The sequence below is a fragment of the Lissotriton vulgaris genome, chromosome 4_1, assembly GCF_964263255.1.
Source record: "Lissotriton vulgaris chromosome 4_1, aLisVul1.2, whole genome shotgun sequence".
Classification (NCBI taxonomy): Eukaryota; Metazoa; Chordata; class Amphibia; order Caudata; family Salamandridae; genus Lissotriton; species Lissotriton vulgaris.
Genome location: NC_141691.1, coordinates 58,081,407 through 58,108,658, shown reverse-complemented (window position 1 = coordinate 58,108,658; position 27,252 = coordinate 58,081,407). Strand labels below are relative to the sequence as shown.

General features: G+C 47.5%; 1 protein-coding gene across 4 annotated transcripts in view; it reads left to right on the top strand.

Annotated features, from left to right (window-relative positions):
* The window catches only part of DLG3 (discs large MAGUK scaffold protein 3), a 2,000,883-nt gene that overhangs the window by 1,959,143 nt on the left and 14,488 nt on the right, over positions 1–27,252 (top strand). The window lies entirely within an intron of this gene.

Sequence of the window (27,252 nt, the reverse complement as noted above, 5' to 3'; positions counted from 1 at the left end):
GCCGCTTGATTTTAATCGCCCCACGTTGGCCCAGACAGGCGTGGTTTTCAGAACTCCTTCTGATGTCCCAATGCAAACCAATTCGCCTCCATCCACGTCCGGACCTTCTGACAATGGACGGCGGACAAGTGCGTCACCCAGATCCGTCAACGCTTCAATTATGGGCATGGAACCTGAATTCATGGAGTTTGCCTCTTTAAGTATACCTCAGGACTGTAGAGACATTCTAGCGTCAGCTAGAGCTCCATCAAAAATCAAAACATATAGGTTAAAGTGGAAACGCTTCTGTCATTGGTGCGCAGCATCCAACGTACATCCTATCAGTTCCACTCCAGAACAACTGTTACCGTTCTTCTTAAGTCTTGCTCAGTCTGGTCTTTCACATGCCACATTGAGAGTCTTTTTGGCGGCCATCTCACGCTACCGTCATGATGGCTCTACGTCTCTCTGTTCATCCAGAATCATCAGACAGTTCTTTAAAGGACTTTTCAGGAAGTTCCCTCCGTTAAGGCGCCCTCCTCCAGCTTGGCACCTCAACGTGGTGTTATCACAACTTATGAAACCTCCATTTGAGCCAATTCATCGTTCAAACCTCAAGTTTCTGACCTGGAAAGTGGCTTTGCTTTTAGCTTTAACTTCGTCTCGTCGTGTAAGTGACTTGCACGCTTTCACCATCAAACCTCCATATTTGCAGTTCAAACCTGATGGAGTGTCACTTCGTACCAATCCTTCTTTTCTTCCAAAAGTACCTTCTGACTTCCATTTGAACGAGCCAGTTTTCTTAAAGACTTTTTTCCCGGATCCTAAATCCCCTGCGGAACAGCGACTACATTCTTTAGACATCAAACGGTGTCTGAAATTCTACATTTCTAGGACAGCCCCTTTTCGTAAATCCAATCAGCTATTCTTAGCATATGGACTACTGCGCAAAGGACACTCAGTGACTAAACAGACAATAACACGATGGCTCTCTTCAGCCATATCATTTTGCCATCAGCAGGTTGGCAGGCCTTTACCTACTCCAGTGAGAGCACATTCTACGAGAGCGATGGCGTCTTCCATCGCATTGTTTGCCGGAGTGCCTCTACACCAGATTTGTCGTGCAGCGACATGGTCCAGCAGGCACACCTTTACCAGACATTATTGTTTGGATGCTGTCAACGAGGCGGACACCGCAGTGGGGCAAGCAGTGCTTCGTCATCTTTTCAAATAAGGTGAGCCTCTTTCCCTCCTCCATTCTTGAGATTGCCTTGCTTTTATGCTATATATTGTTCTTCTATTGTTTGGAAATATTGCAATCTCAGCTCTAGGAGGTTACTGCTATCTATTCTATTCAAGCATGTGAATCTATGAAAGACACCCCTAATACTGGAGAAGAACAATTGTTACTTACCTGTAAACAGGTGGTTCTCCAGTATTGGTGTCTTTCATAGATTCACATGCGACCCACCCATCCTCCCCTCAGAGGCTCTTTTCTCCTCATGCGCTATTATTACTAGTGCTACGAAAATCTGAGGGCTTGAGCTTCTGAGGAGAAGGTTCTAGAGGGTGCTTGGGCCTGATTGGCTGCAGTTTGGACTAACATAATGACACTGATATGTTGCAAATGAGTTTTTTCTCTCTAATGCATTCCTATGTAGTAACCTTTGTAAAGGTTTTTCAGTACATATTTTATCAGTTTTACTACTTATATGATACTTTATATATTTATATATATATATATTATTAGCATTATTGCTATTTTATTTACCGTGGGACTCCCACTTCGACGACGGGGAATATTCAAGCATGTGAATCTATGAAAGACACCAATACTGGAGAACCACCTGTTTACAGGTAAGTAACAATTGTTCATCCATTTTACAGAGAGAGCAGATAGCCTGGGGCCCTGATTAGCAGGGAACCAGGTCAACTAAATCGAAAAGCAGCTAAACACAAGGCAAAATAATCTGGGATAACCATAGTCAGGTAGCCACCTTCCTACAACTCTAGACCTACAGTACGCTTAATTCCATTTTCCCATTCATCCATCGCACAGGAAGTATCTTCGCTTCACTGTAGCCAGGAACCACTCCCAACTCAAGGTCCTGCCCTTAGGCCTAAGATCGACGTCAAGGATATTTACAAGGTGTCTGGCCCCAGTGGTGGCTTTTCTCAGAAGGAAATTTCACCAGGTGTTTTCTTATTTGGACGATTGGCTGATAAAAGCACCGTCCATTTAAGCAGCCCGGGCGGCCGTTCGAAAGTCTAGGCCTTACCTTAAACAAGGAGAAATCAAACCTACAACCAAAAACTTTTCTGAGAGCTATTTTGGACACGATTCTGAACAAAGCCTTTCCATCGCTAGAATGGTAAACCAAACTGATATCTATGGCTCAACTCTTCTTAACAAAACAATCACTTTTAGTTCGCCGTTAAAAGTCTCTCCTAAGGTCAATGTCATCTGGCTTCCCCTCTTCCCCTTCTGCCACCTGAATATGCATCCCATTCAGGAACAACTATACTTACAATGGTGTCAAGCGGTTGGTTCTTTCAGGATATCATCAGAGTAACTCCGGTAATGGTTCATGCCATTTCTTGGTGGACTCAGCAGAAAAACATTTCAAAAGGTCTCTTTTCTGGCATCCCCAGCTTCACAAGTAATTACCACAGATTGATCTCTAGAATGATGGGGAGCGTTCCTGCAAGACCTTCAAATCAGTGGCCGTTGGCAGGAACATCGCCTTCTCCACATCAATTTGCTGGAACTAAGAGCAATCAGTTTAGCCCTGCAAGCATTTCTACAAAGGATATGGAACTCATCGGTTCTTATCAGGGCGGACAATGCAGCGGCGATGCATTATGCCATCAAGCAAGGGGGCACAAGGTCGCCTCTATCGTCGCTGGAAGCTCAATGCATCTGCGAGTGGGCGATCCAGAATGGAATTTCACTAAGGGAAGAACACCTTCCGGGGAATCAACGCAACAGCGGATATACTCAGCAGGCTCAAGTCTGCATCCCACAAATGGGAACTGCACCAGGAAAAACTGAAAAACATCTTTCAGCACTGGGGAAAGCCAAGCACAGACCAGTTCGCAACTCCGGAAAATAGAAAATGCTGGTGCTACAAGTTGGCATCACCATCTCGGATCCTGGGGGAATGTGTTTTCGATGGCATGGTCAAACACCTTTGCCTAGGCTTTTCTTACTGTTCTCCTGCCCAGGCTCTCATGAAGATTAAGGCAGAGCCCTGCAGGATGATTATCATGGTCCCATCTTGGCCACTCCAGTATTGGTACATAGAACTCCCTCTTCTCTCGGAGAGGCAGACGATTCTCTTGGCTCCTATCCCATTGCTATTGACTGTTAGGAGGCAAGTGCTGCATCCGGATCCCAAATCGATTCAATAAGCAGCATGGCTCCTGAGCACTCAGTTTGATCATCTGAACCTTTCTACTGAATGTTAAGATTCTTTCTAACACCTAGGCGCAAAGCACTAACAAAACATATCTGAAGAAATGGAAGAGGTTTTGTCTCGGATGCCAGGAATCTGGCATTCATCCTTTCTTCTCTTCAGCTCATGAGATTCTTCCTTACATCCTTTCATTGGAGAAAGTTTCATCTCGCTACTATTTCATGTTTTAGAAGAACCTCTTGAGGCCCCTCTTTATGGTCCGCGAGAATCCTAAAGCAATTCATGAAGGGACTTTTTAGGGTCTTTCCACCTTTCAAGCCTCCCCCAAAACTCTGGCACCTTAATGTGGTTCTGTCTCAACTCAATAAACATCCCTTCGAACCTATTGACAAGGCGGACATGACCTTTCTGCCATGGAAATTGGCTGTACTTCTGGCTTTGACATCTGCTAGAATAGTTGGTAAAATGCAGGTCAGATGGTCAGACCACTCATTAATCACCTTCACTCTAGCTATGCCCTCTCCTGTTACCATTGCCCGACAATCCAACTTCCTGGCACGCAACTGGAACAAAGCTGACCTTAACAAATTCACCTCCCTCCTGAGTTCATCGGCCCCTCCAACTATTGGATCCATCACCTCCACTGACCTTCAGTCAGATGGCCTAACCCATTGGCTTACTTCTGCTGCTGACTCAGTGGCACCTCTAAAACCTGTAAAGATGAGGCGCAGCCATGACGCCCAAAGGTGGTTCACCGATGATCTCAGAGTATTAAAAATTGGTCTTCGCCAGGCAGAAAGGCGCTGGCGCCGGGGGTATTCCTCTGAATTAAAAGAGCTTTTTTCTTCCCGGCTGAAGGAGTATAAGTCAGCAATAACTCTAGCAAAATCGTGCTACTTCTCTAATAAAATCTTGAACTCTGCGAATAAGTCCAAAGACATCTTTTCAATTGTGGTGGAATTGTCCAACCAGGCTAGAGTCACTATAGCCCCCCCTCCCTTCCCAGTCCTTGTGCGATTCCCTGAATCAATTTTTTGTGGACAAGATCATTAAGATTAAAACTAGCATTTCCACCCAAGCCTCACTTGTCCCTACATTGCCCAGTGCCTCCGGTCACTCCTATACTCATACCCTAACTCATATCCCCCTCATTTCTAAGGTCAATTTTTTATCTCTTTTACACAAAGTTTCCTCCGGCTCCCCCAGCGATTGCTGCCCCCCCTCGGCCCTTCGGGAAGCTTTCACTTCCTGTCCAGAACCCCCCCTCGCTCTTTTAAACCACTCTCTGACTACTGGGGAGGTTCCTAGATCTTTCAAACAGGCCGAGGTGGTTGCCATTTTGAAAAAACCTTCTGCAGACCCCTCCATCATGAGCAACTATCGCCCAATCTCCCTTCTCCCTTTCCTCAGTAAAGTTTTGGAGTCGCACGTCACTCAAATCCTTAGCACTTTCGTGGAAGACTCGAGCTTTTTGGACCCCCAGCAGGGGTCAGACCTGCGCACTCCACAGAAGCAGTCATCCTTTCTGTGATGGAGGAACTGCGCAAGGGGGCCGATGCTAACATCTGTCAGGCCCTGGTCCTCCTGGATTTGTTGGCCGCCTTTGACACGGTCGACCACGACATCTTGGTCGACCGTGTCAGGGAGGCTGGCATCCAGGGCACCGCCCTAGACTGGGTCCGGTCTCTTCTGACCCAACGCCATCAAGCAGTCAGGCTGTCCCAGTTCTCTGCCACTCAGGTCGAATTGACCTGCGGAGTCCCAAAGGGTTCTTCCCTATCCCCTCTTCTTTTTAATTTGTACCTTTCCCCGCTAATCTGTTCCCTTCGTCAGTTCAATGTCACAGAGTTTAAAAACGCGGATGACATATAATTAATTTTCGCCATTGACTCAACTGATGAATCCATTTCCACTTTTCAAAACACTCTTTGCTTTATCAGTAACTGGATGAGCTCAAACCACCTGAAGCTCAACCCCGACAAGACCGAGCTGGTTCTTGTCGGGGGACCCTCTAATCCCTGGCACCCTTTCTTTTGGCCTGCTAGCCTTGGCAGCCCTCCCTGTCCCGTCAACTGTGCTAAAAGCTTAGGAGTCGTCATTAGTAGTGACCTTTCTATGACGCCCCAGATAAGCGCGGTAGTATCCTCAAGCCACTTCCAACTCAGGAAAATACACAAAATCTCTCGCCTACTTACACCTGAGGCTCTTACCTTGACCCTGCTTGCGCTAGTCATGTCTAGGCTCGACTATGCCAATGCACTATATGTAGGCATTCCTGCTTATTAACTTAGGAGGCTACAGTTGATCCAAAATCAGGCCGCTCGCCTGATCTTTCACCAACCTAGAGATCAACATGTCCGCCCCCTTTTAAAAAGTCTTCACTGGCTTCCGATATCTGCCCGCTGCAAATTTAAACTTGGTTGCATTATTTCCAAATCCCTAGCAGGTCACGGTCCCCTTTTCATCTCTTCCCTTCTTCACCCGTATGTCCCTTCCCGCACTCTTCGGTCATCCCAGATGGCCCTGTTATCAGTTCCTAGATTCAAGAGGAAGAAACACGGTGGCCTCAGGTTCTCATTCCTCGCCCCGACTTTTTGGAATTCCCTACCCCTTCCCCTAAGGTTGCCCTCTCCTTATCCCAAGTTTAGATCCTCCCTCAAAACTTTTCTCTTTACTGAGTCCTACAATTAGCTGCTGTTTCTTGTCTCTTCATCTGCTCTCTGTTATAGCGCCAAGGAACCTAATGGTGTTAGTTGCGCTCAAAAAGTTTATATAACATAACATAACCGGCTCTTACTATTCAGGAGCCTTTTCTTTAATTCAAGGATGACCGTAATATCTGAAAGAAACAGGTTAGTGTTAGATTCCTTACCTTAGAATATCCACAGGCGTCAGGCTGGATCCGGAAAGTTTTCATCGGCAGTACCATTGCGCATCGGTAGGCGTCGCCTGCGTCGTGATCTCCGGGATGACGTCTTCGCAGTACTTAGACGCCGCCCTCGCGTGCTGACGTCGGTTCTTCTTTTTTCCGCACCAGCTATCGCAGATCTGAGAAGGGCAGTACTCTTAGTCATTTTTTGACTAACTTTTTGATCTATTTTGGATCTCATTTTTGAGTCGACTTCAACTCCTGGTGCCGTAGGGATGCCTGGCTTCAAGCCGTGCGATGCCGGTCATCGCCTGATGTCGGTGACTGACCCCCACCATCGGTGTCTCTAGTGCCTCGGGCCGACCATGACGACAAGTCGTGCCCCGACTGCCGAGCCTTGACTTCGAAAGCTAGGCGCGGCCCCGAAGCTACTCGAGATCCTGCAGTCGGCTCCGCGCTGCTCGAGGTCCCGGTCAAGGAGGAAGTCGAGGTAACTGTCGCGGAGCCGCAGTCGTTGCTCGTCGGGCTCCAAGTCCTCCGGTAAGTCGAGGCATTCCAAGAAGAAGTCGAAGAGGCGACATCGCTCTTCAGACTCCGCTCGCGCGACGTGGCTGAGGGTTCGGGCAACACCGCCCGCGCGGCTCCATTGGAGCTGCAGGCGCCACCTCCAGGCCCATACTCTCCTGTCCCTGGCCAGAGAGCGACGACGGAGGAGATTCGTTATTTCCTCATTGCCATGAGGACTCACTTTCCTCCGTTGAGGCCTGCCGGCGCGCCTTCGGGCCCCGCAGACCCAACTTGGGGCCTAGGCGGCCATGAGGACTAACCTCCTCACTGAGGTGCTTCAGCCGCCAGTAAGCTCCTCGGAGCCTCTACTGCCGTTCATTGAGGCCCTCACGGACGTTCTGATGGGCACCTGGTCCAATCCCTCCACAGTGCCCCCTGTGAATCAGAACGTGGCCCGACTCCACCGCCCGGCTCAGGGCGACCTTAGCTTTGTCTGTGCACCCCACCCCTGAGAGCCTGGTGATCTAGACTTCTACGTCCCAGACCGCATTCCCGTCCGCTCCCCTGGATCAGGTATCCAAAAGGTTTGATCAGTTTGGGAAGAAACTGTTCTCATTGAGTTTGGGGTTGCGGTCTATCAACACCGCTTGCCTTTTGGGCCGTTATACCCACTCTTTGTGGGACACGGTTGCGGACGTGCTGCCCCAGTGCCCGGAGGAGGCCCGGGTTCGGCTCGCCCAAGCCCTTGCGGAGGGGCTGGATGGGGCGCGTTATTCCATCAGGTATGGACTGGATACACAGACTCGCTGGGAAGGGCGATTTTCACGACGCTGGCGGTTGCCGCCACGCCTGGCTGAGGTCCGCCAATTCCTTGGCCGATGTCTAGCCCATGCTCATGTACATGCCCTTCGATGACAGTCGCCTCGGATTACATAGCTACGACCAAGTCGTCGGGCCAGCGCCAGCAAACTTCTGCTTTTCGCCTCTTTCGTGAGCAAGGAAGGGGCACCCCACATGTCCTGCCTGCCACAGGCAGCAGAACCAGCCTCAACGCGGCCGCGGTAACCGCCGTGACGGTGCCTGGGAACAGCGGCAAGGTCAGTCGACATCCGCTCCCACAGCATCTGCCTCAAAGCCTTCCTAGTCTGAGCTTTCAGGCCCATTCGACGCCAGTGGGGGGCAGGGTCCGCCATCACCTCCTTCACTGGCGCTCCATCACATCGGACATGTGGGTGCTGCAAATCGTCCAAAAGGGTTACTCCCTCCCCTTCGAGGCGACCCCTCCAGCAGTGCCACCGCATGTCGGGGGATCACTTGCAACTTCTGCAGGAGGAAGTTATGGCCCTCTTGGCAAAGGGTGCCATCGAACACGTTCCTGGGCTAGAAGTAGGACGTCATTGCTACTCCCACTACTTTCTGGTACCCCAGAAGGGCAAAGGAGGTCTACGCCCTATCTTGGACCTCCGGAGCGTCAACGGCTTCCTCCGGAAGGAGAAGTTCAAGATGCTGTCTTTAGCTTAGGTCCTAGCTGCCCTAGACCCTGGAGACTGGATGGTAGCGTTGGACTTGCAGGACGCATATTCCCACATCCCCGTCCTGCCGGCCCACCGGCGCTACCTGCGGTTCATGATAGGCCATGAGCACTTTCAGTTTACCGTGCTCCCCTTCGGCTTTACCAGTGCCCCTTGGGTGTTCACGAACGTGATGCAGGTGGTCGCAGCTCATCTGCGCAGATCAGAGCTTTCAGTCTTCCCCTAGCTCGACGACTGGTTGTTGAAGGCGGGCTCGCCCCCGGCCAGTCGTCTCCCACCTCCACACTACGGCCGACCTCCTGGACTCGCTGGGGTTCCCCATCAATGTGCCGAAGTCTCACCTGTGCCCCTCTCAGAAGCTCCTTTTCATCAGAGCGGTTCTGAACTCGACGTAGTTTCAGGTTTCTCCCCCCCACCCCCACCCCCCCTGAACAGTGGGTTTGAGATATTCAGGCTCTGATTCCGATCTTTCAGACTTTATCCTGAGTTTCGATCAGGTTGACAGTGCGGCTCCTGGGGCTGATGGCCTCCTACATCCTTCTGGTGCATCACGCCAGGTGGTGGATGCGGGCTCTGAAGTGGGACCTGAAGTTTCAGTGGGCACCGCACAGGGCAACCTGTCCGACCACGTCCTGATCTCAGAGGGCACTGCGAGTCAGTTGCAGTGGTGGCTCACTCACCGAGATTGGGTCTGCGGCAGATCCCTCTCCCTTCCCCAACCGGACCACGTAGTAGTGACGGATGCATTCCTCCTGGGATGGGGGGCCACATGGGAGAGGTGGAGATCAGAGGCCTCTAGTCTCTGGCGTAGTCCCGGCTCCATATCAACCTTATGGAGCTGTGGGCGATCCGACTTGCACTGAAGGCATTCCTTCCCTCTGTCTGGGGAAGTGTAGTGCAGATGTTCACGGACAACACCACCGCCATGTGGTACTGCAACAAACAGGGCCGGTGGAGTCGTGGACCCTTTGTCAGGAGGCCCTGCACCTCTGGACATGGCTGGAACACCAGGACGTCAACCTGGTGGTCAAACCTGGCAGGTTCCCTGAACGCCATGGTGGAAAAAGTCAGCCATCTGTGCATGATGGATCACGAATGGCGTCTGAACTCGGACGTGGCACACGGTCTCTTTCGGCATTGGGGAGAGCCTTGGTTAGAACTATTCGCCTTCGAAGATCACGCGCAATGTCATCACTTTTGTGCATTGGAATTTCCAAGGCAGCTCTTGCTCGGAGACGCTTTTCATCGCGAGTGGAGCTGCGGTCTGTTGTACGCCTTTCCGTCTATGCCAGAGTGATGAAGAAGATCAGGCAAGACCGGGCCCAAGTCATCCTTGTGGCTCCACACTGGGCACGAAGATACTGGTATCCCAAGTTACTCAGCAGATCCCCAGATTCGTCTGCCTCTTCAGGAGGACCTTCTGTCTCAGCAGCTGGGGATGGTCCTCCACCCAAACCTGTCCAGTCTCCACCTACATGCGTGGAGATTGAGTGGCGGCAGTTGAGGCCATTTGACTTGCCTCCTGAAGTCTGTGATGTGATTCTGGCAGCCAGGCGTCCCTCCACAAAATCGGTATACGCCTGCGGATGGATCAAATTTGTGACATGGTGCACAGCAAAGGCTGTGCATCCACTCTCTGCCCCCATTTCAGAGGTTCTCCTCTTCCTTCTCTCTCTTGCCCAGCAGGGCTCTGCTCTGGACACTATCAAAGGATACCTCTCGGCCATTTCAGCCTTCTCAAGGCTTCCTGACCAGCCTTCCCTTTTCAAGGCCCCTGTTGTAAATAGATTCTTGAAAGGCATCACACACTTTTTCTCCTGTTCCCTTCGTGATGCGTCAGTGGGACTTGAACCTTGTACTGACTTATCTGATGTGCGCTCCCTTTGAGCCACTTCATAACTGTCCTCTTCGTCTTCTGTCTCTTAAGACTGCATTCCTGGTTGCCATCACCTCTGCCAGGAGAGTGAGTGAGCTCCAGGCTATATCTTCTAAACCTCCTTTCCTCTGTCCATCCGGACAAAGTTGTTCTGAGGACTCGTCCTTTTTTCCTGCTCAAGGTGGTCACAGCCTTTCATATCGGGCAGTCCATCACCTTGCCCACCTTCTTTCTGCTTCTGCATCCCTCGAAAGAGGAAGAAAGTCTCCACCGTCTGGACCCAAAACGTGTGCTCTCCTTCTATCTAGACCGCACATGCCAGTTCCGGGTGGACGGCCAGCTCTTTGTTTGTTACATGGGCACGAAGAAGGGACGGGCGGTGCACAAGCGGACCGACTCTCGGTGGATCGTTTTGTGCATCAAGGTCTGTTATTCCTTGGCGAAAACGGAGCCTCCTGTGGGGCTGCACACCCATTCCACTCGGGCAACGGAGGCTACTACTGCCCTAGGTCGGGGAGTCCCCTTGCAGTGTAGGAAGGTGGATACCTGACTATGGTTGCCCCCAACTTATTGCCTAGTGTTTAGCTAGTTTTCGACTTAGTTGGCCTGGGATCCTGCTATCCAGGACCCCAGGCTATCTGCTCTCTCTGTAAAATGGACTCTATGTTCTGTAGGTACATACCAAATTGGGTATTGGGTCACCCTTGTGAGTCCCTGTACAGTGTACCATAGGTACCCAGGGCATAGGTGCACCCAAGGCCTACCAGGGGCTGCAGCATGTATTGTGGCACGCCTGGCTGGCCACTCAAACAGACACAACTGGCTGATCACTCAGCTGGGGCAAGGTCGTGTAACCACCCCTTGCTTAGGTGTAGTATTCCTATACCTACTTACATATAAACACATAGTAACCTATAAGTCACTCCTATGGCAGGCCTTTAACAATCCTGAAGGCAGAGTGCTTGGTTATGTGTGAGATGAGGCTCTAGCATGAGCTGAGCCTGTCTGCAGCTTTCAGAACCATGTCCTTATAGCTGTTCTATGATATTGCCATACCATATACTCTTAAGTGCATTCTAATCCTCGCGGTTAATGCTAACTTTGGTTTGGCGTTATCAAAACATGTCTTGTAAGGTGTCATACACTTTGGAATACTACCCCCTCGCCAATTCTGGCAACGGGGGTAGCATTCCACCCTTCTAGAGGGAGAAGACATGTTAGGTCTGACTATCCCGGTTAAAATTAACCAGAGTCCTAGCATCACAAAATGGATGCTGCTGCCACAGACACAAGTCTGACCTCCTGCTGCTGGGAGTCCTTCCAGTCACGGAGGTTTGGACAATAGGTTTCCTGCTTGGGGAGGTGCGAGTACCACCCCAGACTGGAGGATGTGTATTGGGACAGGGAGGGCTGAATAGATTGAGACACTGCCTGATGCACACTAGGTGCTTCATGCATATCCCAGTTCAAACCGGTTGCTGGGGCACTCCAGCCCCAGCTCTGGCGCGAAACTGGACAAAGGAAAGGGGGTGTAACCACCCCCCTTCCTGGTCCAACCCAACGGAGGGACCTGAGCAAACCAGCCCCCTTTTAGTTATATAAAAGTAGGAGCTGACCCAGGAGAAATTAGATTAATCCTGGAATCGACTGAAGACGAAACTCTGGACATTCATCCAAGCTGAAGACTGAAGAATCTCCCTTGTGGCCAAGGAGTGACCACCCTGGGAAACCAGGCACCATCCAGCACCTCGACGGCTTGCTTTGTCCCCGTTCCCGCTGGAACCCGAGCACAGAGCCTGACAAGACCTCGATTCCCGGATCCCTCTGACCCCACTGCACGACTCCAGCACAGCTGAGCCCCATGGAAGGCGTCGGGACCCGTGGAAGCAGGTACCTTGGAAAGTAGACAACTTGCTAACAGCGCAGCTCCTGAGGCCTCTAAAGTACCTCAGACCCTCCTGGTCTGCACCAGAAGCTCCTTGTGTATACTGCGTGGGTTGCCTTTGCTTAGGCTTGTTGGCTCTGATCTTAAAGCCGACCCCTCCATCTGCGAGATCCTTCGTGGGACAGCTCCTCTCCAGCACCTGGTCGTCCTCGACGCCTCCTGGTCCTCGAGGCTGCAACGACAAGCTTCACCTCTCCACCTGATTGCTCCTTGACGACGTCTGGTTCCTTCCCTGGTTACACCCAGTCACTGGCTAGTGACCTAGACTCTGTCCCCTCTGCTTTCAGGTACTGTTCATCCTCGAACCACCCACCCTTGGATCCACCCGGACATCTTCCTCCTGGTCGCCTGCAGCATCTTTCTTCACAGGCTCCATAGACTTCAACGGCGAAACCAGACACATCTTTACACCTATGCACCCGCTTCCTGTGGGTGAGGTAACGCTAGTACTTCGGTGCTCTCAAGGGTATTGACTATCCAAGTGTCTAGGTTTTTAGTTGTTTCCTTCTAGCTATACCGGAAGTGTCCTAAACCTTCATTTACTTACCTTTTACGTTCCTATTGACTTTCTATTGACTCTCACGTGAGAGTACTGACTCTGCACGCGCCGCCTGTGGGCCTCCTACTCCTAACCTAAGGGTCAGATAGTGTAGCCCCAGCGAGTCCCTAGGCCTTCTCCTTTCCCAAGTCGTGGTTCTTATACCACATACTTAGTATATGGTTTGACGTGCCCCTAGGGACTAACTGTAAATTGTGCTATTTAAAGTATTTCTAAGTGTAACTTGTTATGTGGTTTTGCCTCTGATCTCATAAAGCGTTCAGAGGAGTGTGTACGTAAATACATATATATTTTATATATATCCTGTGTGGTGTCCTTTCATTTGATATTCAAGGGGTTACATATGGTAAAACAGCTGGCTTTACACGTCTTTTAGCCTAAGACTGTTCTGTCCACGCTACCTCTAGAAAAGCTGGTCTATAAGGTTGACTTTACAACCATCACCATAAGGGTTGTTTGAACTGGTGCATGGTGTTCACTAGAATAGTAACCATCATATACCAGGCCAATTTCTCACATTGCATCTGTCAGGCAGCTACTTGGGCCTCGCTGCACACGTTTGCTAGGCACTACTGCCCGGACAGCCAAGTCCAGAGAGATGACTTTTTCGGCAGTTCCATTCTCCAATACTTTCTGGTGTGATCTTGGTTCGGAGACCCACCACCAGGGTATCTATTATAAGGTAAGGAATATAACAGTAACCTGTTTCTTTCAGATGCACATGTTACTTACCTTCGATAACGATATATCTGTAAGAAACAGTAGTTAGTGTTAGAATCCTTACGCCTCACCCATCCTCCCCATTGTGGAGAAGTGTGGCTCACTGGTTAGAGGAGGCAGACCTGGAAGCAGAGTTCAGCCCGGGACCAGGGTTCAATTCCCGGCTCGGCGGGGTCTTGAGTCCTAAAATGTCCATGGACTCGACAATTCTCGCTCCGGTGCCTACTCGACTCACGGGTCACACTCTGCGACTCTGGGCAATAGCTTGCTTAATCTCCACAACGGCCCCTCGCGGCGGGATGCCTGGCTTTCACCTTGCGGATACCCTGCCGGGGTTAGCTCACAGGGGAATATCAGGACTGGTTCCCTAAGCAAGCGCTTAGAAACCAGTGGTGATTTGCGCTATATAAATTCCTGTACATTTACATTTACATTCTGCGAACCGATATCTAGGGTTGAGGTATCTCCCTAGTTTCATGGCACCAGTTTTGGTTTCTATCTTGGCTCTGCGTTCCTGGCGCGGAAAGCTATGTATAGAACTGACAGCGTGCGAGGGCGGCGTCTAAGTACTGACGACAGACACGGAGCCACACACGACGCCTACCGACAGGCAAGGGTACTGCTGGCGAAAACTTTCCGGATCCAGCCTGACGCCTGGGGATATTCTAAGGTAAGGTATCTAACATTAACTACTGTTCCTTACAGATATATAGTTACCGAACTTGTGCATTACGTACCAACCCCAAGTTCATCCCTAAAGTTTCATCGGACTTTCATTTAAATGATCCACTGGTTCTAAAAGCGTTTTTCCTACAACCTACAACACCAGTGGAGATAGCTCTTCATTCTCTAGATATTCAGCTCTGTATAAAAGTCTATCTCCACGGGGCTAAAACCTTCCATAAGTCACTCCAACTCTTTGTGGCCTATAGTGCCCATTTAAGGGCCGTCCCCTCTCCAAACTGGGCATTGCACGTTGAATTTCTAGTGCCATCCATTAAAGTCATCAGGCAGGACAAAAACCCCTCCATGGGATGCTCTTTTCACATTCTACTAAAGCAGTCTCTACCTCGACCGCTTTGGTTGCCAGTATATCTATCCAGGAGATCTGCAGGGGGGCGACCTGGTAGAGTAGCCACACCTTTACCAGGCACTACTGCTTGGACTCCTCTGTTTCGCAGTGACCCTGCAGTGGGCCAGGCAGCACTTAGGAACCTACTTCAATGACGATGAGCTTTCTTTTGGACTCCTCCTTTCATTACTTTCGAAAGACCTCGCACCATCTTTTTCAATTTTTCCTCCTCTATTTTCCTTCCTTTTTCATCACCACAATATGGGTATTTTGACCTATAGTTAGATGTGTGTGTGTGTGTGTGTGTGTGTGTGTGTGTGTGTGTGTGTGTGTGTGTATATATATATATATGTGTGTATATGTATATATATATCAAACCAAACAGTTGCCTGCTGTAGGAAGACCCGCACAAAGGGGTGAGTAATGAGCCTTTTATTTCACGAAGAATGCAGTAGGAAAACAGGGCACATTGCATCACCGTGATTCTGTCTCTTTTGCCCGACGCGTTTCGTGTCCCTTAAACACTTCCTCATGGGCCAGAGTCTTATCTTGAGTAACGGCACAGCATTTCAGAAACATCCTTTCAAGTTGATACCCCGCCCATCTGGGCGTTGCTCCTACGGCGTTATGGGACTTGTGGTGCTTTGTTTTGCCAACAGTGAGTTCTGTGCTGTAATCACAAAATTAACGTGCTTCTTACCCCAGTGGGTTTGTGATGTCGAATAGCAACTGGTTTCTGCATTCGTTGGTTCCTTCGTGGGCTTCTTTGTCCTTAAGCCACCTCGCTGTTAGCGCTGTAGCAGGGCTGCACCCAGGTGCAGCGGGGTCTTTCCTGCGGCTCAGGCGGGGCCGCTAACATCAAACCAAACAGTTGCCTGCTGTAGGAAGACCCGCACAAAGAGGTGAGTAATGAGCCTTTTATTTCACGAAGAATGCAGCAGGAAAACAGGGCACATTGCATCACCGTGATTCTGTCTCTTTTGCCCGACGCGTTTCGTGTCCCTTAAACACTTCCTCATGGGCCAGAGTCTTATCTTGAGTAACGGCACAGCATTTCAGAAACATCCTTTCAAGTTTGATGTTAGCGGCCCCGCCTGAGCCGCAGGAAAGACCCCGCTGCACCTGGGTGCAGCCCTGCTACAGCGCTAACAGCGAGGTGGCTTAAGGCCAAAGAAGCCAACGAAGGAACTAACAAATGCAAAAACCAGTTGCTATTCGACATCACAAACCCACTGGGGTAAGAAGCACGTTAATTTTGTGATAACAGCACAGAACTCACTGTTGGCAAAACGAAGCACCACAAGTCCCATAACGCCGTAGGAGCAACGCCCAGATGGGCGGGGTATCAACTTGAAAGGATGTTTCTGAAATGCTGTGCCGTTAATCATGATAAGACTCTGGCCCATGAGGAAGTGTTTAAGGGACACGAAACGCGTCGGGCAAAAGAGACAGAATCACGGTGATGCAATGTGCCCTGTTTTCCTGCTGCATTCTTCGTGAAATAAAAGGCTCATTACTCACCTCTTTGTGCGGGTCTTCCTACAGCAGGCAACTGTTTGGTTTGATGTTAGCGGCCCCGCCTGAGCCGCAGGAAAGACCCCGCTGCACCTGGGTGCAGCCCTGCTACAGCGCTAACAGCGAGGTGGCTTAAGGACAAAGAAGCCCACGAAGGAACCAACGAATGCAGAAACCAGTTGCTATTCGACATCACAAACCCACTGGGGTAAGAAGCACGTTAATTTTGTGATTACAGCACAGAACTCACTGTTGGCAAAACAAAGCACCACAAGTCCCATAACGCCGTAGGAGCAACGCCCAGATGGGCGGGGTATCAACTTGAAAGGATGTTTCTGAAATGCTGTGCCGTTACTCAAGATAAGACTCTGGCCCATGAGGAAGTGTTTAAGGGACACGAAACGCGTCGGGCAAAAGAGACAGAATCATTCTTCTTGTAAGCGTACAGCGTATAGCCTGGTCACAATCCCGAACGGAAGGGAGAACGTTAACCCTGCGAGGAAACTGAAGCATCACGTCATCGGAGTGATTGACGAAACCAGAATATCCTTAAAGGGGCAGTGCAGTATTTTTGGATTTAACGTGGGAGCATAAAGCGTCCCATAGAAAGCAACAGAAAGCGTGTAATTGGGTCCAACCAACCTTTGGGATCAGAGGAGTGGATTACCCCAATTGATACGAGCAATAAAACACCAAAGCAAATTATTAACAGTGTATCAAGAAGAAGAAATAAATAATAACCCAGCCCAGCAGAAACAACCAAAAAAATACATAATAAACATGGCAGATAAAACAAGAAATCGCCAGCAGAGGGCAAGCGAGCTTCTGAATGATGACAATGCACCAACAGCTACTGCAGACGCTAAGAGGGATGGGGGGGAGAAAAACAAGGAGAGAACATTTGCCAATATTGTTAAAGAACTTCAGAACCTACGCATTCAGGAAATAAATAAGTGGTGGGAGAAGACATCACTAGAGAAATATGTTTGGTTTGATGTGTATATATATATATATGTATGTATATATATATGTATATATAAATATATATACATGTATATATATATATATATATATATGTGTATATATATATATATACATAGCAGGCAAACTTGTGTTTGGGTGGTAGCGATCTCGCCTGAGCCGCGGAGGAAGGCGGGTTGCTCCCAAGCATCTCTGCATCGACGCCTAGAAACGCCGAAATACAGATAACAGGAGCCATTATTGAAGGAGTAAAAGTGGTGCAAGGGCTAAAGATGGACATCACAACCCACTGGGGTTTTAATTTTGCATTTATGTCGAGGTCTCCAGCACGCCAGCTCACTGCAGCAAGACTATGCACTGCAACTACCAGCGGGCCACGGGAGTGGCCGCGCCCACATGGGTGGTATCATAAACAGTGCTGGAATGAGCGTGTCAAGACTTCGAAGCCTGTGCCTCTGAGGAAGTGGACCCCCACGAAACGCGTCAGGCTAAGGCTGACAATACCGCAGTGAAGTTAGTTTGTTTACTCCTCGCAGCAGCCTTCGATAAAGATTTATGGCATACACCTACCTGTGATGTGGCTGACTCCATAGCAGGCAAACTTGTGTTTGGATGGTAGCGGTCTCGCCTGAGCCGCGGAGGAAGCCCGGATGCTCCCAAGCATCTCTGCATCGACGCCTAAAAACGCCGAAATACAGATAACAGGAGCCATTATTGAAGGAGTAAAAGTTGTGCAAGGGCTAAAGATGGACATCACAACCCACTGGGGTTTTAATTTTGCATTTATGTCGAGGTCTCCAGCACGCCAGCTCACTGCAGCAAGACTATGCACTGCAACTACCAGCGGGCCACGGGAGTGGCTGCGCCCACATGGGCGGTATCATAATCAGTTAAACAGTGCTGGAATGAGCGTGTCAAGACTTCGAAGCCTGTCCCTCTGAGGAAGTGGACTCCCACGAAACGCGTCAGGCTAAGGCTGACAATACCGCAGTGAAGTTAGTTTGTTTACTCCTTGCAGCAGCCTTCAATAAAGGTTTATGGCATACACCTACCTGTGATGTGGCTGACTCCATAGCAGGCAAACTTATATATATATATATATATATATATATATATATATATATATATATATATATATATATATATATCCACTCGACAGTCGTTCTTCCTTTCACACAAGAACGATATCCAGGCCACGGTTCCTTTCAAAAGTGTTTTAATTCACAAACGCACTCGACGCGTTTCGGGAAACAGGTTCCCTTGTTCACGAGTGTTGGTGCAAAGTGACAGTACATTTAAATGTAAATCATGTGACCTGTGAGTTACATAAACATAAACAACAGACTACTCAGTCACGAAGTATCTGGAACTATGAGCACATTCTTATGTTGCAGCAGGCTACACCGAAATTCAAATATATATTAAATAAATAAAGTTCATTTCACTTTAAGCATTTTAAACTGTATACACACAAAACAGTATTTAGTGTCTATATAGAAAAAAGTAATTTGGCCAGAGGCGAGATTCGAACCTCCGACTCCCGGGCAGGCAAGCGTTCGGTGCACTAGCAGACTGTGCCATTTTCCAATTTTAACTTTGCATGCCCGAAGGGCTTACAAGCCTGACCGTGCGGTCGTGCACTGACTATTAAGTCTTGGGGTGGTTGTCTAGCCCTAGTGGGCGTGCTTTTATCAGAGTACCACACTTTTCAGTCCTATTAAGTGTTTTAATTCATACCACATCCATGGTGCTTCGTCCTTGTGCCGCTTTGTTTGCTTTCAATTAAGCAAAACCCTTGAGTCACTCATGCATACTGTAACATATATATTCACTGAAAAAACCATAGGTTTCACACCAGTTATAGTTAGGAATTAGCATATAAAAAACGATTAAATTCACTGAAAAAACCATAGGTTTCACACCAGTTATGTCATGAGTGATGTCACTGACCATGTCATGAGTGATGTAATATGTGACGTCATTAGCAGTGCATTACACGCGCAAGTTATAGTGAGTCCAACTAACTATAACGTGGAATTTCAATGGTTTTATGTCAGTAAAATTTTCAGCTAACTATAACTGGTGTGAAACCTATGGTTTTTTCAGTGAATTTCATAGGTTTTTTAAATGCAAATTCCTAACTATATATAAGGCCCCAAACCTATGTTTTTTTCTTTGAAGTTCAAAATTTGGTCAATAGCAAATGTCTATAGCTATGAAATGTATTTATATATATTTATATATATTTTGTATGTATTTATTTCTATATTTTATTTGTATTTTAAACAATTTTTTTTTTTTACCCTGGAGCGCTCCCGGGGCGCGCCCCGGAGAGCGTAGTCTTTTGAAGCGCCCCGCGGCGCGCTCCGGAGAGCGTCCCGTTAGCGCCAATGTCACGAACGAAAACATCATCGTGACGTATCGCGTAGGTGCGTCCGCGTGATACGCACGGCGTAAGCGCACCCGGAAGCACTCGAGCGAATACGATTGCGCAACGTAAACTTATGACGCGCTTATGCGACCCTGCCCGGGGCATGCCCGTGGGCGCGGCGCGTCTGCGCGTCGGTCATGTGACCTGAAAAAAACACTTTTAATTGGTGCAGAACACTTTTACTTTCATAATGATGAAATCCCTGGTCTTGTGACCTGAAAATAACACTTCTCATTGGTTCAGGCCTTTTTTTTTCCAAATGATGAAAGACCCCACCTTTTTTCCTTATTCTGACTTTGTCCTTTGACTGAGGAAGACCTGATTGTACCTCTCTGAACCTTTTGGATCTATAGAATGGCTTCAGTAGCAGCAGCAGCTGGTGCATCTGCACCACCACCACCACCACCACCACCACCAAGAGGACCACCACAACAGTACATTGGTGGTCAAGAAGAGGAGGAGGAGGAGGAAGAGGAAGAGGAGGATGGGAGAAGATGGCTGCCTGAACAAAATACCCCATACAAGCCCAAGTCACACATTGTATGGGAGTTTTTTTCACTCCCAGAGGGAAAAAAGAAAGTGAATGCGGCAAAGGTGACTTGCCTTATCTGTGAGGAACAATTCTCAAACGGCAACCCAAACAAAGTATTCCTTTGGTAACAATACCATGATTCGACATATGATCCGTAAGCACCCTAACAACTATTCTCGTGCAGAACTCAGGGAACTGGCCAGTAACCCCCCCCCCCCCCCCCCACCCCCCCCCCCCCAGTCATCAAGGACCACCTCCCAAAGAAACTAACCCACTTCATCGGGACCAGAAACATCAGAGATGATGCCTTGTATTCAGCAACGATTTGCTGATTTTAAAATCACTTCTACTGCATGTGGCAAGCTTATCGCCTATGGTGAAAAGAGCGTAAAGCTCATCGTCCTTGCAGGTGACAATCACAAGTGCCCCAAAAAGAAGTAATTTTTTTCTTTTTTTGTTTTTTGCTCCAGTTGAGCCAGTTTCAATTCCCTTTTTTTGTTTCTCCCCCTAAAAAAATACTAAAAAAATATAAAACTGTTTTGAAAAGCCAAAAAAAGTACAAAATGTTCAAAAAACATTAAAAAAATATTAAAAAACAAGAAAAAAACAGTTCTTTTCAGAACTACCTCCAATTTATAAAAAAAAAAGGCTTCATTTTTAAAAAACTGTCATTCTTTTTTCCTCATGGAACGCTCCCCAGTCCGCTCCCCGGTGCGCGTACCGGGCGCTCCCCCCGCGCAAAACGAAGAAAAAAAAACATTTATTGCCCCGCGGGGGCCCTTTTAAAGCCCCCACATCAAACCTAGGGGGTCAGGGAGGGTTTACCCTGCCCCCTTATGGTCATTTCCCCCTTTGTTTTGGCCACCTCTTGTGTCTCGATCCTACCGAGACACAAGATGGCGGACGCTCCGGACTGTTTCGAATGTTTACAGACACTCGAAAGCCAATCAGATTTCCGTGCGCACCTCGTGTGTCGCGCCCGGGGCCCTCCCCGGTGCGCGTACCGGGGCCCTGCCATAGATATATATATTTTTTTGAACCTAAATTACTCAAAATCCACTGGAGCACATATCTTGAGACATAGCAAAGGCACATCGGGCTACCAGTCCCTACAATTTTGCCAAATTTGGTGGAAATCCATTCAGCCGTTCGGGCTAAAAGTGAAATCGACCGCCCTATGGAAATTAACATGGGGAAAACGTGTTTTGGGACCCCCCTTTTATGTCTGCCCCCGCTTGACGAATCCCCCCCAAACTTTCAGGGAAGGGCCGGAACGCCGCGAGGCCATTTTGAGGAAATGTTCAGTCAGATTCGTCAACCGGCGCCAAAGTTATTCCAAATAGAATTTTGAGATTTAACATTGAAAAAAATCCCAACTATAACTACCTACTGGCGACCGCCAGTAGGTAATATATATATATATATATATATATATATATATACATATATATATATATATATATATACATATATACACACTTTTCTGAAATGCTGTGCCGTTAATCATGATAAGACTCTGGCCCATGAGGAAGTGTTTAAGGGACACGAAACGCGTCGGGCAAAAGAGACAGAATCACGGTGATGCAATGTGCCCTGTTTTCCTGCTGCATTCTTCGTGAAATAAAAGGCTCATTACTCACCTCTTTGTGCGGGTCTTCCTACAGCAGGCAACTGTTTGGTTTGATGTTAGCGGCCCCGCCTGAGCCGCAGGAAAGACCCCGCTGCACCTGGGTGCAGCCCTGCTACAGCGCTAACAGCGAGGTGGCTTAAGGACAAAGAAGCCCACGAAGGAACCAACGAATGCAGAAACCAGTTGCTATTCGACATCACAAACCCACTGGGGTAAGAAGCACGTTAATTTTGTGATTACAGCACAGAACTCACTGTTGGCAAAACAAAGCACCACAAGTCCCATAACGCCGTAGGAGCAACGCCCAGATGGGCGGGGTATCAACTTGAAAGGATGTTTCTGAAATGCTGTGCCGTTACTCAAGATAAGACTCTGGCCCATGAGGAAGTGTTTAAGGGACACGAAACGCGTCGGGCAAAAGAGACAGAATCATTCTTCTTGTAAGCGTACAGCGTATAGCCTGGTCACAATCCCGAACGGAAGGGAGAACGTTAACCCTGCGAGGAAACTGAAGCATCACGTCATCGGAGTGATTGACGAAACCAGAATATCCTTAAAGGGGCAGTGCAGTATTTTTGGATTTAACGTGGGAGCATAAAGCGTCCCATAGAAAGCAACAGAAAGCGTGTAATTGGGTCCAACCAACCTTTGGGATCAGAGGAGTGGATTACCCCAATTGATACGAGCAATAAAACACCAAAGCAAATTATTAACAGTGTATCAAGAAGAAGAAATAAATAATAACCCAGCCCAGCAGAAACAACCAAAAAAATACATAATAAACATGGCAGATAAAACAAGAAATCGCCAGCAGAGGGCAAGCGAGCTTCTGAATGATGACAATGCACCAACAGCTACTGCAGACGCTAAGAGGGATGGGGGGGAGAAAAACAAGGAGAGAACATTTGCCAATATTGTTAAAGAACTTCAGAACCTACGCATTCAGGAAATAAATAAGTGGTGGGAGAAGACATCACTAGAGAAATATGTTTGGTTTGATGTGTATATATATATATATGTATGTATATATATATGTATATATAAATATATATACATGTGTATATATATATATATATATATATATGTGTATATATATATATATACATAGCAGGCAAACTTGTGTTTGGGTGGTAGCGATCTCGCCTGAGCCGCGGAGGAAGGCGGGTTGCTCCCAAGCATCTCTGCATCGACGCCTAGAAACGCCGAAATACAGATAACAGGAGCCATTATTGAAGGAGTAAAAGTGGTGCAAGGGCTAAAGATGGACATCACAACCCACTGGGGTTTTAATTTTGCATTTATGTCGAGGTCTCCAGCACGCCAGCTCACTGCAGCAAGACTATGCACTGCAACTACCAGCGGGCCACGGGAGTGGCCGCGCCCACATGGGTGGTATCATAAACAGTGCTGGAATGAGCGTGTCAAGACTTCGAAGCCTGTGCCTCTGAGGAAGTGGACCCCCACGAAACGCGTCAGGCTAAGGCTGACAATACCGCAGTGAAGTTAGTTTGTTTACTCCTCGCAGCAGCCTTCGATAAAGATTTATGGCATACACCTACCTGTGATGTGGCTGACTCCATAGCAGGCAAACTTGTGTTTGGATGGTAGCGGTCTCGCCTGAGCCGCGGAGGAAGCCCGGATGCTCCCAAGCATCTCTGCATCGACGCCTAAAAACGCCGAAATACAGATAACAGGAGCCATTATTGAAGGAGTAAAAGTTGTGCAAGGGCTAAAGATGGACATCACAACCCACTGGGGTTTTAATTTTGCATTTATGTCGAGGTCTCCAGCACGCCAGCTCACTGCAGCAAGACTATGCACTGCAACTACCAGCGGGCCACGGGAGTGGCTGCGCCCACATGGGCGGTATCATAATCAGTTAAACAGTGCTGGAATGAGCGTGTCAAGACTTCGAAGCCTGTCCCTCTGAGGAAGTGGACTCCCACGAAACGCGTCAGGCTAAGGCTGACAATACCGCAGTGAAGTTAGTTTGTTTACTCCTTGCAGCAGCCTTCAATAAAGGTTTATGGCATACACCTACCTGTGATGTGGCTGACTCCATAGCAGGCAAACTTATATGTATATATATATATATATATATATATATATATATATATATATATATATATATATATATATATATATATATATATATATATATATATATATATATATATATATATATATATATATATATATATATATATATATATATATATATATATATATATCCACTCGACAGTCGTTCTTCCTTTCACACAAGAACGATATCCAGGCCACGGTTCCTTTCAAAAGTGTTTTAATTCACAAACGCACTCGACGCGTTTCGGGAAACAGGTTCCCTTGTTCACGAGTGTTGGTGCAAAGTGACAGTACATTTAAATGTAAATCATGTGACCTGTGAGTTACATAAACATAAACAACAGACTACTCAGTCACGAAGTATCTGGAACTATGAGCACATTCTTATGTTGCAGCAGGCTACACCGAAATTCAAATATATATTAAATAAATAAAGTTCATTTCACTTTAAGCATTTTAAACTGTATACACACAAAACAGTATTTAGTGTCTATATAGAAAAAAGTAATTTGGCCAGAGGCGAGATTCGAACCTCCGACTCCCGGGCAGGCAAGCGTTCGGTGCACTAGCAGACTGTGCCATTTTCCAATTTTAACTTTGCATGCCCGAAGGGCTTACAAGCCTGACCGTGCGGTCGTGCACTGACTATTAAGTCTTGGGGTGGTTGTCTAGCCCTAGTGGGCGTGCTTTTATCAGAGTACCACACTTTTCAGTCCTATTAAGTGTTTTAATTCATACCACATCCATGGTGCTTCGTCCTTGTGCCGCTTTGTTTGCTTTCAATTAAGCAAAACCCTTGAGTCACTCATGCATACTGTAACATATATATTCACTGAAAAAACCATAGGTTTCACACCAGTTATAGTTAGGAATTAGCATATAAAAAACGATTAAATTCACTGAAAAAACCATAGGTTTCACACCAGTTATGTCATGAGTGATGTCACTGACCATGTCATGAGTGATGTAATATGTGACGTCATTAGCAGTGCATTACACGCGCAAGTTATAGTGAGTCCAACTAACTATAACGTGGAATTTCAATGGTTTTATGTCAGTAAAATTTTCAGCTAACTATAACTGGTGTGAAACCTATGGTTTTTTCAGTGAATTTTATAGGTTTTTTAAATGCAAATTCCTAACTATATATAAGGCCCCAAACCTATGTTTTTTTCTTTGAAGTTCAAAATTTGGTCAATAGCAAATGTCTATAGCTATGAAATGTATTTATATATATTTATATATATTTTGTATGTATTTATTTCTATATTTTATTTGTATTTTAAACAATTTTTTTTTTTTACCCTGGAGCGCTCCCGGGGCGCGCCCCGGAGAGCGTAGTCTTTTGAAGCGCCCCGCGGCGCGCTCCGGAGAGCGTCCCGTTAGCGCCAATGTCACGAACGAAAACATCATCGTGACGTATCGCGTAGGTGCGTCCGCGTGATACGCACGGCGTAAGCGCACCCGGAAGCACTCGAGCGAATACGATTGCGCAACGTAAACTTATGACGCGCTTATGCGACCCTGCCCGGGGCATGCCCGTGGGCGCGGCGCGTCTGCGCGTCGGTCATGTGACCTGAAAAAAACACTTTTAATTGGTGCAGAACACTTTTACTTTCATAATGATGAAATCCCTGGTCTTGTGACCTGAAAATAACACTTCTCATTGGTTCAGGCCTTTTTTTTTCCAAATGATGAAAGACCCCACCTTTTTTCCTTATTCTGACTTTGTCCTTTGACTGAGGAAGACCTGATTGTACCTCTCTGAACCTTTTGGATCTATAGAATGGCTTCAGTAGCAGCAGCAGCTGGTGCATCTGCACCACCACCACCACCACCAAGAGGACCACCACAACAGTACATTGGTGGTCAAGAAGAGGAGGAGGAGGAGGAAGAGGAAGAGGAGGATGGGAGAAGATGGCTGCCTGAACAAAATACCCCATACAAGCCCAAGTCACACATTGTATGGGAGTTTTTTTCACTCCCAGAGGGAAAAAAGAAAGTGAATGCGGCAAAGGTGACTTGCCTTATCTGTGAGGAACAATTCTCAAACGGCAACCCAAACAAAGTATTCCTTTGGTAACAATACCATGATTCGACATATGATCCGTAAGCACCCTAACAACTATTCTCGTGCAGAACTCAGGGAACTGGCCAGTAACCCCCCCCCCCCCCCCCAGTCATCAAGGACCACCTCCCAAAGAAACTAACCCACTTCATCGGGACCAGAAACATCAGAGATGATGCCTTGTATTCAGCAACGATTTGCTGATTTTAAAATCACTTCTACTGCATGTGGCAAGCTTATCGCCTATGGTGAAAAGAGCGTAAAGCTCATCGTCCTTGCAGGTGACAATCACAAGTGCCCCAAAAAGAAGTAATTTTTTTCTTTTTTTGTTTTTTGCTCCAGTTGAGCCAGTTTCAATTCCCTTTTTTTGTTTCTCCCCCTAAAAAAATACTAAAAAAATATAAAACTGTTTTGAAAAGCCAAAAAAAGTACAAAATGTTCAAAAAACATTAAAAAAATATTAAAAAACACGAAAAAAACAGTTCTTTTCAGAACTACCTCCAATTTATAAAAAAAAAAGGCTTCATTTTTAAAAAACTGTCATTCTTTTTTCCTCATGGAACGCTCCCCAGTCCGCTCCCCGGTGCGCGTACCGGGCGCTCCCCCCGCGCAAAACGAAGAAAAAAAAACATTTATTGCCCCGCGGGGGCCCTTTTAAAGCCCCCACATCAAACCTAGGGGGTCAGGGAGGGTTTACCCTGCCCCCTTATGGTCATTTCCCCCTTTGTTTTGGCCACCTCTTGTGTCTCGATCCTACCGAGACACAAGATGGCGGACGCTCCGGACTGTTTCGAATGTTTACAGACACTCGAAAGCCAATCAGATTTCCGTGCGCACCTCGTGTGTCGCGCCCGGGGCCCTCCCCGGTGCGCGTACCGGGGCCCTGCCATAGATATATATATTTTTTTGAACCTAAATTACTCAAAATCCACTGGAGCACATATCTTGAGACATAGCAAAGGCACATCGGGCTACCAGTCCCTACAATTTTGCCAAATTTGGTGGAAATCCATTCAGCCGTTCGGGCTAAAAGTGAAATCGACCGCCCTATGGAAATTAACATGGGGAAAACGTGTTTTGGGACCCCCCTTTTATGTCTGCCCCCGCTTGACGAATCCCCCCCAAACTTTCAGGGAAGGGCCGGAACGCCGCGAGGCCATTTTGAGGAAATTTTCAGTCAGATTCGTCAACCGGCGCCAAAGTTATTCCAAATAGAATTTTGAGATTTAACATTGAAAAAAATCCCAACTATAACTACCTACTGGCGACCGCCAGTAGGTAATATATATATATATATATATATATACATACATATATACACACTTTTCGCTTGTATATTTTATTCAAAATCAATTATAGCAAAAAATAACAAAAAACGTGCTCCTAACTGCTAGCTACTCTGATTCAAGCATGTTAATCTGTGAAAGTTCCAATACTGGAGTAAGAAAATAATTGGTTTACCTGTAACTATAGTTCTCGAGTTTTAGAATCTTTTATAGATTCACATGCGACCCACCCTCCTACCCTGTGAAGCTCAA